The 10,276-nt window shown below is 47.7% G+C and overlaps 1 protein-coding gene across 2 annotated transcripts in view; it reads right to left on the bottom strand.

The window, feature by feature from the left end:
• The window catches only part of NUP98 (nucleoporin 98), a 113,811-nt gene extending 106,248 nt beyond the window's left edge, over window positions 1-7,563 (bottom strand). For both annotated transcript variants that reach the window (XM_008074057.1, XM_008074058.1), the window contains exon 1: window positions 7,151-7,563. The gene's annotated coding sequence lies outside the window, so the exon portion shown is untranslated. The remainder of the gene's footprint in view (window positions 1-7,150) is intronic.
• Window positions 7,564-10,276: the final 2,713 nt, after the last annotated feature.

Raw genomic sequence — 10,276 nt, 5'->3', positions numbered from 1 at the left:
TTTTTTTGAGTTGGAGTTTCACTCGGTCGCCCAGACTGGAGTGCAGTGGCTGCTCCCAGCCACCGCAGCCTCACCTGCTGGGTTCCAGCGATCCTTCCGTCTCAGCCTTCCGAGTAGCCAGAATTACAGGCGTGCGCTACCACGCCCGGCTGATTTTTTGATTTATTGTAGAGATGAGGTCTCGCTGCCCAGGCGGGTCTCGAACCCGCGGGCTCAGGCAATTCACTCACCTCAGCCTCCCAAAGGCGCGGGATTACAGGCTGAGCCACCGAGCCCGGCTCAGAGTCAGTCTTACTCTGTGGCCCAGCTTGGAGTGTAGTAGCATGATCACAGAGCACAGCAGCCTCAAACTCCTGGACTCAGGTGAGTTTCCTGCCTCAGCCTCCCCAGTAGCTGGGACTATATGTGCATGCCACCATACCCAGCTAATTTTTGTGAATTTTTGTAGAGAAGAGGTCGCCCTATGTTCCCCAGCCTGGTCTCAAGCAATCCTCCAATCTCAGCCTCCCAAAGTGCTGGGAGCCACCTCGACCGGCCTAGCTACATTTTTAATTTACCTATTTCCATTTACCTATTTCTTAAAAAGCTTACTCTGTCAAGAGGGTTAGGCTTGCAGATACTAGCAACCTGTGTCAAAGGAAGTAAGACTAAACAAAGATGTGAAGTTATGAGTGACTCCAACACATATTCATGGAGGATGAACTATTCCGCTCATGAAAAGACAGACCTAAATCAGGTGTCCAATTTTTCTCCCCTTGACTGATGATTTTTCTTTTTTCTTTGAGTTGGAGTCTCACACTTGTCACCTACACTGGAGTGCAGTGGCACACCCGTGGCCATCGCCGCCTCGACCTGCTGGGCTTAGGCGATCCTTCTGCCTCAGCCTTCCAAGTAGCTAGAACTACAGACGCACGCCACCACTACTTGAACCAAAGCAACGTATCAACTGTCTGTCACAAAAGAAGACTGGTACATTCCGTGGTCTTCCAATTAAGCCAGCCTTCTCAATAAGCTTTAAATGTATTTTTTATAAAATTATTATTTATATTAACATGAATCTTTTTTTTTTTTTTTTTTTGAGTTGGAGTCTCACTCCGCCCAGACTGGAGTGCAGTGGCCGCTCCCAGCCACCTCAGCCTTGACCTGCTGGGCTCCGGCGATCCTTCCGCCTCAGCCTTCCAAGTAGCTGGAACTACAGGCACACGCTACCATGCCCGGCTGATTTTTTATTTTTATTGTAGAGATGAGGTCTCGCCACGTTGCCCAGGCGGGTCTCGAACCCACGGGCTCAGGCAATTCACTCACCTCAGCCTCCCAAGGCGCAGGATTACAGGCTGAGCCACCGAGCCCGGCAACATGAATCTTTTTAAAAATCAATAAATGTTCCTAAAATAAGTAAAAATTTACCAGTTTTAATTTCTAAGACAGTATCAACAGATTTAATTTTTTGAAGTGTAAAGGAGTTCAGAGATCACAAAGTTTGGGAAGTGCTTTCCTAGACTAATGCTGTAGCCTCCTCCTCATTCATTTGCCTCACTTTAGTTTCACAGCTTCCAATCTACCCTATCCACCAGCTTAAACTCACTCTTAGTTTCACAGATTTAGCTAATTTGAGCTGTACTTTTTATTTAAAAAAAAAATTTTTTTTTGAGTCGGAGTCTCACTCTGTTGCCAGACTGGAGTGCAATGGCACATTCATGGCCATAGCAGCCTTGACCTGCTGGACTCAGGCGATCCTTCTGCCTCAGCGGTCCAAGTAGCTAGAACCACAGGCATGTGCTACCACACCCAGTTAATTTTTTTTTTTTTTTGAGTCGGAGTCCCACTCCGTCGCCCAGACTGGAGGGCAGTGGCAAGCTTCCAGCCACCACAGCCTCAACCCGCTAGGCTCCGGCTATCCTTCTGCCTCAGTCTTCCAAGTAGCAGAATCTACAGGTGCGCGCTACCACACCCAGCTAATTTCTTATTAATTATAGAGAAAAGGTCTCGCCAAGTTGCCTGGGCAGGTCTCGAACTCGTGGGTTCAGGCAATCCACTCACCTCAGCCTCCCAAAGTGCTGGGATTAGACTGAGCCACCGAGCCCGGCCCTAATTTTTTAATTTATAGTAGAGACGAGGTCTCGCCATGTTGCTCAGGCTGGTCTCAAATCCCTGAGCTCAGGCAATCCTCTCACCTCCACCTCCCAAAATGCTGGGATTATAGGCATGAGCCACCATGCCCAGCTGAACTATATTTTTAAGAAATCTTATTTCCTATGAAAAAAATGGTAAATGTTTCCCATTACAAAGAATTTATGTACAAATTCTTTAATATGGCAAACAATTATCAGTATTTATTAAACTACTGTGCATAAGGGACAAGATCCATGCAGTCAACGCATATTTATGCAGCATACTAGTAAAATGGAAAGATAATGGAAACACAGTATCACTTTTTTTTAGATATGAGGTCTCAGTCTTATTACATTGCCCAGTCTGGCCTCAAACTCCTTGGCAAGTGATCCTCCCACCTCTGCCTTCTGAGAAGCTGGGCCTACAGGCACGCCTTGCCCAGTAGCATCACATTTAATAACATCAATTCAACTACAAGCTCTTTTGCCCCTTCCACAAAGTAGACAGATATGGCTTGATTTAGTCAATGGCCTATTCCCTTTCAAACAAGACCCTGATGTCTCCTATGCCAGAGAAAGGGAGGTTACACAGAAGTGAAGAGAAACTAAAGAAAGAGACTCAGACTCAGCTTTTCAGCTTCCCAATACCAGATCTTGAAAATTTAAAGGTTTTCACAGATACTTTAACAAAATGCAATGCAAGCAAACACCAAGCAAGATAACAGTATGATTTTACTAAAATACTTGAAATGTTTTCATTAGAACAGTAGTTTCAAAACAAGAGCAATTTTGACAACTTCTTGAGATATTCTTGATTTTTACAAGCTGAGGAGGTAATGGGTATCTAATACGTAGGGACTGGAAATGCTGCTAAACATCCTTCAATACACTAGAGCCCCCACAATAAAGACTCATCTGGCCCAAAATATCATACCAAAGCTGAGAAGCCTGGCTCTACAGACATACTGTGCCAAATACAGAGGGTTAACTTCAAACACAAAGAATGCACCAAATTCTCAGGAAATGTTGTTTACCTATCTTGCCTCCAATACTTATTGCTAAATCTCTAAACTTATTTTTCCCCAATTTTGCTTTTCTTTTTTATTTTGAGTCAGTCTCACTCTTGTCACCCAGACTGGAGTACAGTGGCAAGCTCACAGCCACTGCAGCCTCGACCTACTGGGCCCAGGTGATTCTTCCGCCTCAGCCTTTCAAGTAGCTGGAACTACAGGTACGTGCTACGACGTCTGGCTAGTTTTTTTTTATTTATTGTAGAGACTTGGTCTCACCATGTTGTTCAGGCTGATCTCGAACCCCTGAGCTCAGGTAATCCACTTGCCTCTGCCTCCCAAACTGCTGGGATTACATGCTTAAGCAATCACGCCTGGCTCCCTTAATCTTTCAACAAATTGCACAAATACATATAATATCTTTTTTTTTGAGTTGGAGTCTCACTCTGTCGCCCAGACTGGAGTGCAGTGGCCGCTCCCGGCCACCGCAGCCTCTACCCACTGGGCTTCCGCTTCAGCCTTCCAAGTAGCCAGAACTACAGGCGCGTGCTACCACGCCCAGCTAATCTTTGATTTATTGTAGAGATGAGGTCTCGCCAAGTTGCCCAGGCGGGTCTCGAACCCGCGGGCTCAGGCAATCCACTCACCTCAGCCTCCCAAAGACGCGAGATTACAGGCTGAGCCACCAAGTCCAGCTACATATAATATCTTTATTGGAAAATAAACATTAGTACTATCACACTTAATTTCCTTGATTAACTGCTACCACATAAATAATAAATAAAAATAAATAGGGCAACACCCTCGGGTCCCCTCCCACTGTGGGAGCTTTTCTGTCCTCAATAAATCCTGCTTTGAAAAAATAAATACATATATAGGAAATAAATATGGCAAATTTTTTCAAAGCTGTGAATTTGGTTCCCTATAAATTCTACTTGCTCTTAGTCATCTAGGGCATAGTGGACTTGAATAGAGTCAGGTACCAAAGTACCATTTAATATATAAACAGTATGGGTCCCCTTATCTAGACCCCATATTTCAGGAGCATACAAATACACTGTCTCTTTATTGACTATTTTTAGATTTAACTCCTCCATATTTGTTTATTCATTCAAGCAAGCACACTTACTGAGGGTCTACCATGTGCCAAGCAACCTGACTACAAAGATCTGACAAGGTCAGGTGGTGGCTCACACCTATAATCCCAGCACTTTGGGAGGCTGAGGTGAGAGGATTACTTGAGCCCACAAGTTGGAGATCAGCCTGGGCAACTTGGTGAGACCTCATCTCTACAATAAATAAAAAAATCATCTGGGTGTGGTGGCTCATGTCTGTAGCTCCAGCTACCTGGAAGGCTGAGGTAGAAGGATCACCTGAGCCCAGCACTCCAGCCTAGGTGACCGAGTGAGACTTCAACTCAAAAAAAAAAAAAGATATGACAAAAATATTTTACCACACTCAAATAAAAAGACAAACAGCTAAAATACAAAATGTTATGTGCTATAAACAGAAGTATCAAATAAGCGTTACGAAAGCTTTCAGGAGGGGGAATGCCAAGAAAGGCTTTCTAGAAGATGATGATGCTTGAACTGAGAAAATATCACAGAAAACATGCCCTGTTCACATTTTACTATTTAGACTAGTTATCTTTTTCTCTTACCCACTATTAGTTTTCAGTTTATGTTTTGCCACCTAAACAAGAGCACAATGACAATCTGATGTGAACAGACCAAAGTAGCAACTAATTCAACTTCATCAAAAAAAAATTTTTTTTTTTTTTTGAGTCAGAGCTTCACTCTGTCACCACCCCCAGAGTGCAGTGACACAATCACAGCTCACCACAGCCTTGACCTCCTGGGCTCAGGTGATCCTTCTGTCTTGGCCTCCTAAGTAGTGCCTGGCTAATTTTTTTTTTTTTTTTTTTTGGTTGAAACAGGGTCTTGCTATGTAGCCCAGGCTAGTTTTGAGTTCCTGGCCTACAGTGATCCTCCTGTCTTGGTCTCTCAAAGTACTAGAATTATAAGAGTGAGTCCCAAGGCCAGGGGCGGTGGCTCACGTCTATAATTCCAGCACTCTGGGAGGCTGAGGTGAGAGGACTGCCTGAGCCCAGTGGGTTTGAGACCAGACTGGGCAACTTGGTAAGACTTCATCTCTACAATAAATCAAAAAGTTAGCCAGGCGAGGTGGCATATGTCTGTAGTTCCAGCTACTTGGAAGGCTGAGGCTGAAAGATCACCTGAACCCAGCAGGTCAAGGTTGCAGTGGCTGTGAGTGTGCCACTGCACTCCAGCCTAGGAGACAAAAAAAAAAAGTGTGAACCCTGCATCCAGCAACTTCATCAAATCTTAGGAAAGAGTCGAAAAAATTTTTTTTTAGTATTTTTGAGTCAGAGTCTCACTACCACCTAGGCTGGAGCGCAGTGTCACACTCACCGCCACCGCATAGGGCTCAAGTGATCCTTCTGCCTCAGTCTTTCAAGTAGCTGGAACCACAGGCATGCACCACTATGCCCAGCTAATTTTTTTGATTTATTGTAGAGATGAAATCTCACCAAGTTGCCCAGGCTGGTCTCGAATCCCTGGGCTCAGGCACTCCTCTCGCATCCACTTCCAAAGTGCTGGGATTACAGGCGTGAGCCATCACATTCAGTGAAAAAATAATTTTATCCAAGTTATTTCCCAGCGCCTCCATCCAGTCCAGTTTGCCTTTTACATAGCCTGACTTCTTCCACCAAATAAACATACTGTCACCTGGTTCATTAGAGTTTTTGAATTTATAAAACTGTCACAGGGAATGACCAGGTAGTTTCTTTCTTTCTTCCAGGTAGTTTCTTCCTCCAGAGTTTCATATTCTCACTTTATTCTACCACAATACTTCACTTTTAATTCTGTGCCTAAGAGGAGCCATGAGTTCCAGGTTACAATAACTACAGAGACTACTGTCTAGCTTTCTGAGTCTTGTTGCTGTTTCCTTTCTATTCCAGTACTGTTGTAAGTCACTACCTGGACTCTATTCTTCTGAGTACCCAGCAGCTGACACAATTCAAAAATTCAGATTTTTTAGAAAGAGAAACTAGCCATGACTTGCAGTTTTATCGATCTGTTCCAATACATAGCATCACTGACATTCTTTAACCAACTTTTAAGTTTCGCTCTTGAGGACCGGGTCAGGGTTCCACTAACGAAACCATTACCTTAACCATGAACAAAGATGGTAACAACCGAATCAGAAAGACTACAACTACTTTTAACGACCGAATGCTCACCCCCAAAGGGAATCCTTAACAACGGAACATCCAGGGAGGATGAGGTACTAGATAGAAACATCTCTAGACTATTTGGAGATGTCCCTGGTTAATCCTGTCTCTTACTCCGGGCCTCAGTCTCTCAATTTACAAAACTTGTATATGATGCAGGGTAAAGGGACTGACAACTTCCAAGGTCCTTATGGCTACCGTCATCCAGAAACCCAACCTTTCCCCTCATCTGGGCTTTACACGGAACACGTGGGAAAACAGAAAAGAATCTTTTGCTTCCCTGGAGCGACCCAAATCCTCAGATATTATCTTAAAAAGCTAACGAACTTCTGACTCACCCACCATAACGCCCGGGCTGCCCATTTCCCTTCAGGAGAAGCCAAGGCAAATAAGGCCTATCCCGCCCGACGGTCAAGGAAGTGCCCAGAGACCGTATTCAGGGTGTTACGACGCTGCCCCCGCGAAAAGGCCAGCCCACCGCCGAACGAATGAATGAGTACAACCAGAGAAATGGATGCTTCCTCTGCGTGGGCAGCACACTGGAGCCCCAGGCCTAGACCCCGCCGTAGCAGATTCCCTCCCAGGGCCTGAGGAGCCGGGCCTAGGGGCCGCAGGGTCGCGGGCCCCGCCCCTCTCAGGCCAGAGGGTGCGCGCCGGGCGCGAGACTTCGGAGCTGAGGAGGGCCTGGGACGCCCCGCGCATCCGCCCGCCCGCCCGCCGGGGAGGAGGAGCCTGCGGGCGCCCGGCCACCGTCACTCCGGCTCTCGACTTACCGCGGCGCGGTGGGGAAGAAGTGTCAGGAGTGAGGGCGCAGGCCCGTCCTCCACCCGCCGCTCACAGAGCAGCGCGCGGCCGCCACGAAACCGTCACCGCCGCCTCCACCACAGCTACCGACCGCCGCTTCGGGCGCAGCGCGCAGAGGGCCCGACTGCGTCACACGCCGTCCGCCGTCAGAGGCTCGCTCCAGGAGCTCCGCCCTCGCTGCCCGCGCATTGGCAAGAGGGGCCGCCACTCTGGTTCCACTCTGTTATTCATTGGGCAACGAGTCTTTTGAAACCGAACGTGAGAGGCGGTCTTCGGGAGAAGGGGAGAGAGGGAAGAGGAGGGGCGTAAGGAGTTAGGGGGAGGAATAGGGAAGGAGCGGTGGGAGGGACATGGGGGAGTCCCGCCCCTCACAGCCGCGGTTGGCTGGGAGAGAGACTTGACGTCACACAAGGCTTCTCGAAGCGGGCTTGTGAGTGGCTGGGTAGGGGAGTACCGGCGGGGTGTGGGAGAAGAGCGGTGACGCTACATCGAGACTCCGCCCTTTTCCTTGGAGCGGAGAGACACGGGCTGCGGAAGCTCGGGCCAATCAGAGGGAAGGCCCCGGGATGACACGGTAACTATTCTACCCTTTCCTTGCCCCGGTGCGCGGGCGTTGATGGGAAGGCTTCCTAGTCGCCCTGCCAGCGCTTCCTGGCCAGAGCACGTGCGCAACTGGAGGACCCTCCCGGGCTTCCGATTATCCACATAGCTTTCCTGGCTGCTCCGAGGCCTTAAATCCCGGCCTTCTTGTCTCCTGATCCCTCTCCGAATGCCTGCGATGGACATCAGGAGAATTAGAGATGCCCCCAGAGAATGGCCCACCATAGGGTGGTACGAATGAGGATTGTTGGAACTTCTTTCCTAGATGCACATTGAGAACCCCTATTTATTCTTAAAGGACTGGTTCAAACGTTTCCTTCTCTCTGTGATATGTTTGCCGGCCTTTCCTAGCAAGCTTGGGCTAATGTTTGGGCAGGTCTTTGTCACTTTGTATTCTATTATTTACATTCACATTTTTTGCTTCTGGTTCTTAGAGGTCCTCCTAGGGCCTAGCTCAGAGCCTGATACTACAAGAGTGAGAGATGGGCATGTTCTAGAAAATAGACCTCTCTAGTGACTTGAGAGTCACACAGAATAGCTACCCCTCCACCACGTTTTTCTCAGACATCAAGACAGGCTTTGCCTAAAACAGATGAATGTAAATCTCTCAGTGTTTTCATTGGTAGCAAGAGATTCATTGTAAAGATGGGATACGGTAGTGGATGGAAGAAATATGGTACTAGCCGGGCGTGGTAGCGCGCGCCTGTCGTTCCAGCTACTCGGAAGGCTGAGGCGGAAGGATCGCCGGAGCCCAGCAGGTCAAGGCTGCAGTGGCCGGTAGCGGCCACTGTATTCCAGTCTGGGCAACAGAGTGAGACTCCAACTCAAAAAAAATAAAAAATAAAAAGAATGCTTCAGGGAGGAATTTCCTGTGACCCTGGTGATTTCTAAAGGAGTCTTATTAGGTACTCTGGGACATGAGATTCACAGCTCATCATTCCCAAGGCCTTCTGAGTGGGGAAGGACATCTTTGTGGAGCCAGGGGCTCCTGATCCACTCACTCCCACTCTTTTTTTTGAGTTGGAGTCTCGCTCTGTCATCAAGGCTAGAATGTAGTGGCACACTTAACAGCCACTGCAGCCTCAACCTGCTGGACTCAGGTGATCCTTCTGCCTCAGCCTTCCAAGTAACTGGAACTACAGGTATTTGCCACCATGCCCGGCTAATTTTTGATTTATTGTTGTTGTTTTTTTTTTTGAGTTGGAGTCTCACTCTGTCACCCAGACTGGAGTGCAGTGGCCACTCCCAGCCACCGCAGCCTCGACCTGCTAGGCTCCGGCGATCCTTCTGCCTCAGCCTTCCAAGTAGCTGGAATTATAGGCGTGCGCTACCACGCCCAGCTAATTTTTTAATATATTGTAGAGATGAGGTCTCGCCAAGTTGCCCAGGCAGGTCTCGAACCCATGGACTCAGGTAATCCACTCACCTCGGCCTCCCAAAGTGCTGGGATTACAGGCTGAGCCACTGAGCCTGGCCTATTGTAGAGATAAGGTCTCGCTAAGTTGACCAGGCTAATCTCAAACCCCTGGACTCACCTCGGCCTCCCAAAGTGTTGGGATTACAGGTGTGAATCACCATACCCAGCCTACTCTTAATTCTTGCTACACCCCTTTCAGTTATCATCTTCCTTCTTCAACTCTAAAGACAGGGAGTTGGGCAACCCCCTGGAGTCCCCTCCTGCTCTGGGAGTTTTTCTGTTCTCTCAATAAATCCTGCTTTCTAAAAAAAGACAGGGAGTTTGCTGCATACTCACAAAAGCTTAGGAGCCAAACCTTGTCCTGGGCATGAAGAGCCCAGAAATGTTCACAGCTCAACACTTTGCTCTGGCCAAGAAAGATAAAGGTAAGGAAAGTCTGGCTCTATCCTAGGAGCATCCAGAGTCTCATATAGATGACTTGAGGACTCTCTCTGTAGCTATGAAGGATTGGAGCTCAGGGAGGATATAGATCTGTAAGATCTACAGAATCATGGAGGGGCAAGAGTTTTCCTTCCAGAGTGATAGTTCTAGATTTCAATTGTTTATTTATTTGTTTGTTCATATTATTTTTTGAGTTGGAGTCTCACTCTGTCACCCAGACTGGAGTGTAATAGCACACTCACGGCCACCCCAGCGTCGATCTGCTGGGTTCTAGCAATCCTTCTGCCTCAGCCTTCCAAGTAGCTGGAACCACAGGTGTGTGCTTCCATGCCTGGCTAATGTTTTGTGTGTGTGATTACTGTAGAGATGAGGTCTCACCGTGTTGTCCGGGCTGGTCTTGAACCTGTGGGCTCAGGCAATCCTCTTGCCTCAGCCCCCCAAAATGCTGAGATTACAGGCTTGAACCGCCGTGCCGGGCCTATTTATTTATTTGAGATGAAGTCTTGCTGTGTTGCCTAGGCTGGTCTCAAACTCCTGGGCTAAAGCAGTCCTCCCATCTTGGCTTCTCAAAATGCTGGGATTACTAGCGTGAGACACCATGCCCAGCCTGATTCTAGATTTTTTTTTTTTTTTTGAG

The sequence above is a fragment of the Carlito syrichta genome, unplaced genomic scaffold (genome assembly GCF_000164805.1).
Source record: "Carlito syrichta isolate Samal-C Ts95f unplaced genomic scaffold, Tarsius_syrichta-2.0.1 Scaffold316283, whole genome shotgun sequence".
NCBI classification, from domain to species: domain Eukaryota; kingdom Metazoa; phylum Chordata; class Mammalia; order Primates; family Tarsiidae; genus Carlito; species Carlito syrichta.
The sequence above is the reverse complement of the archived record's forward strand: the minus strand, read 5'-3'. Positions and strand labels throughout refer to the sequence as shown.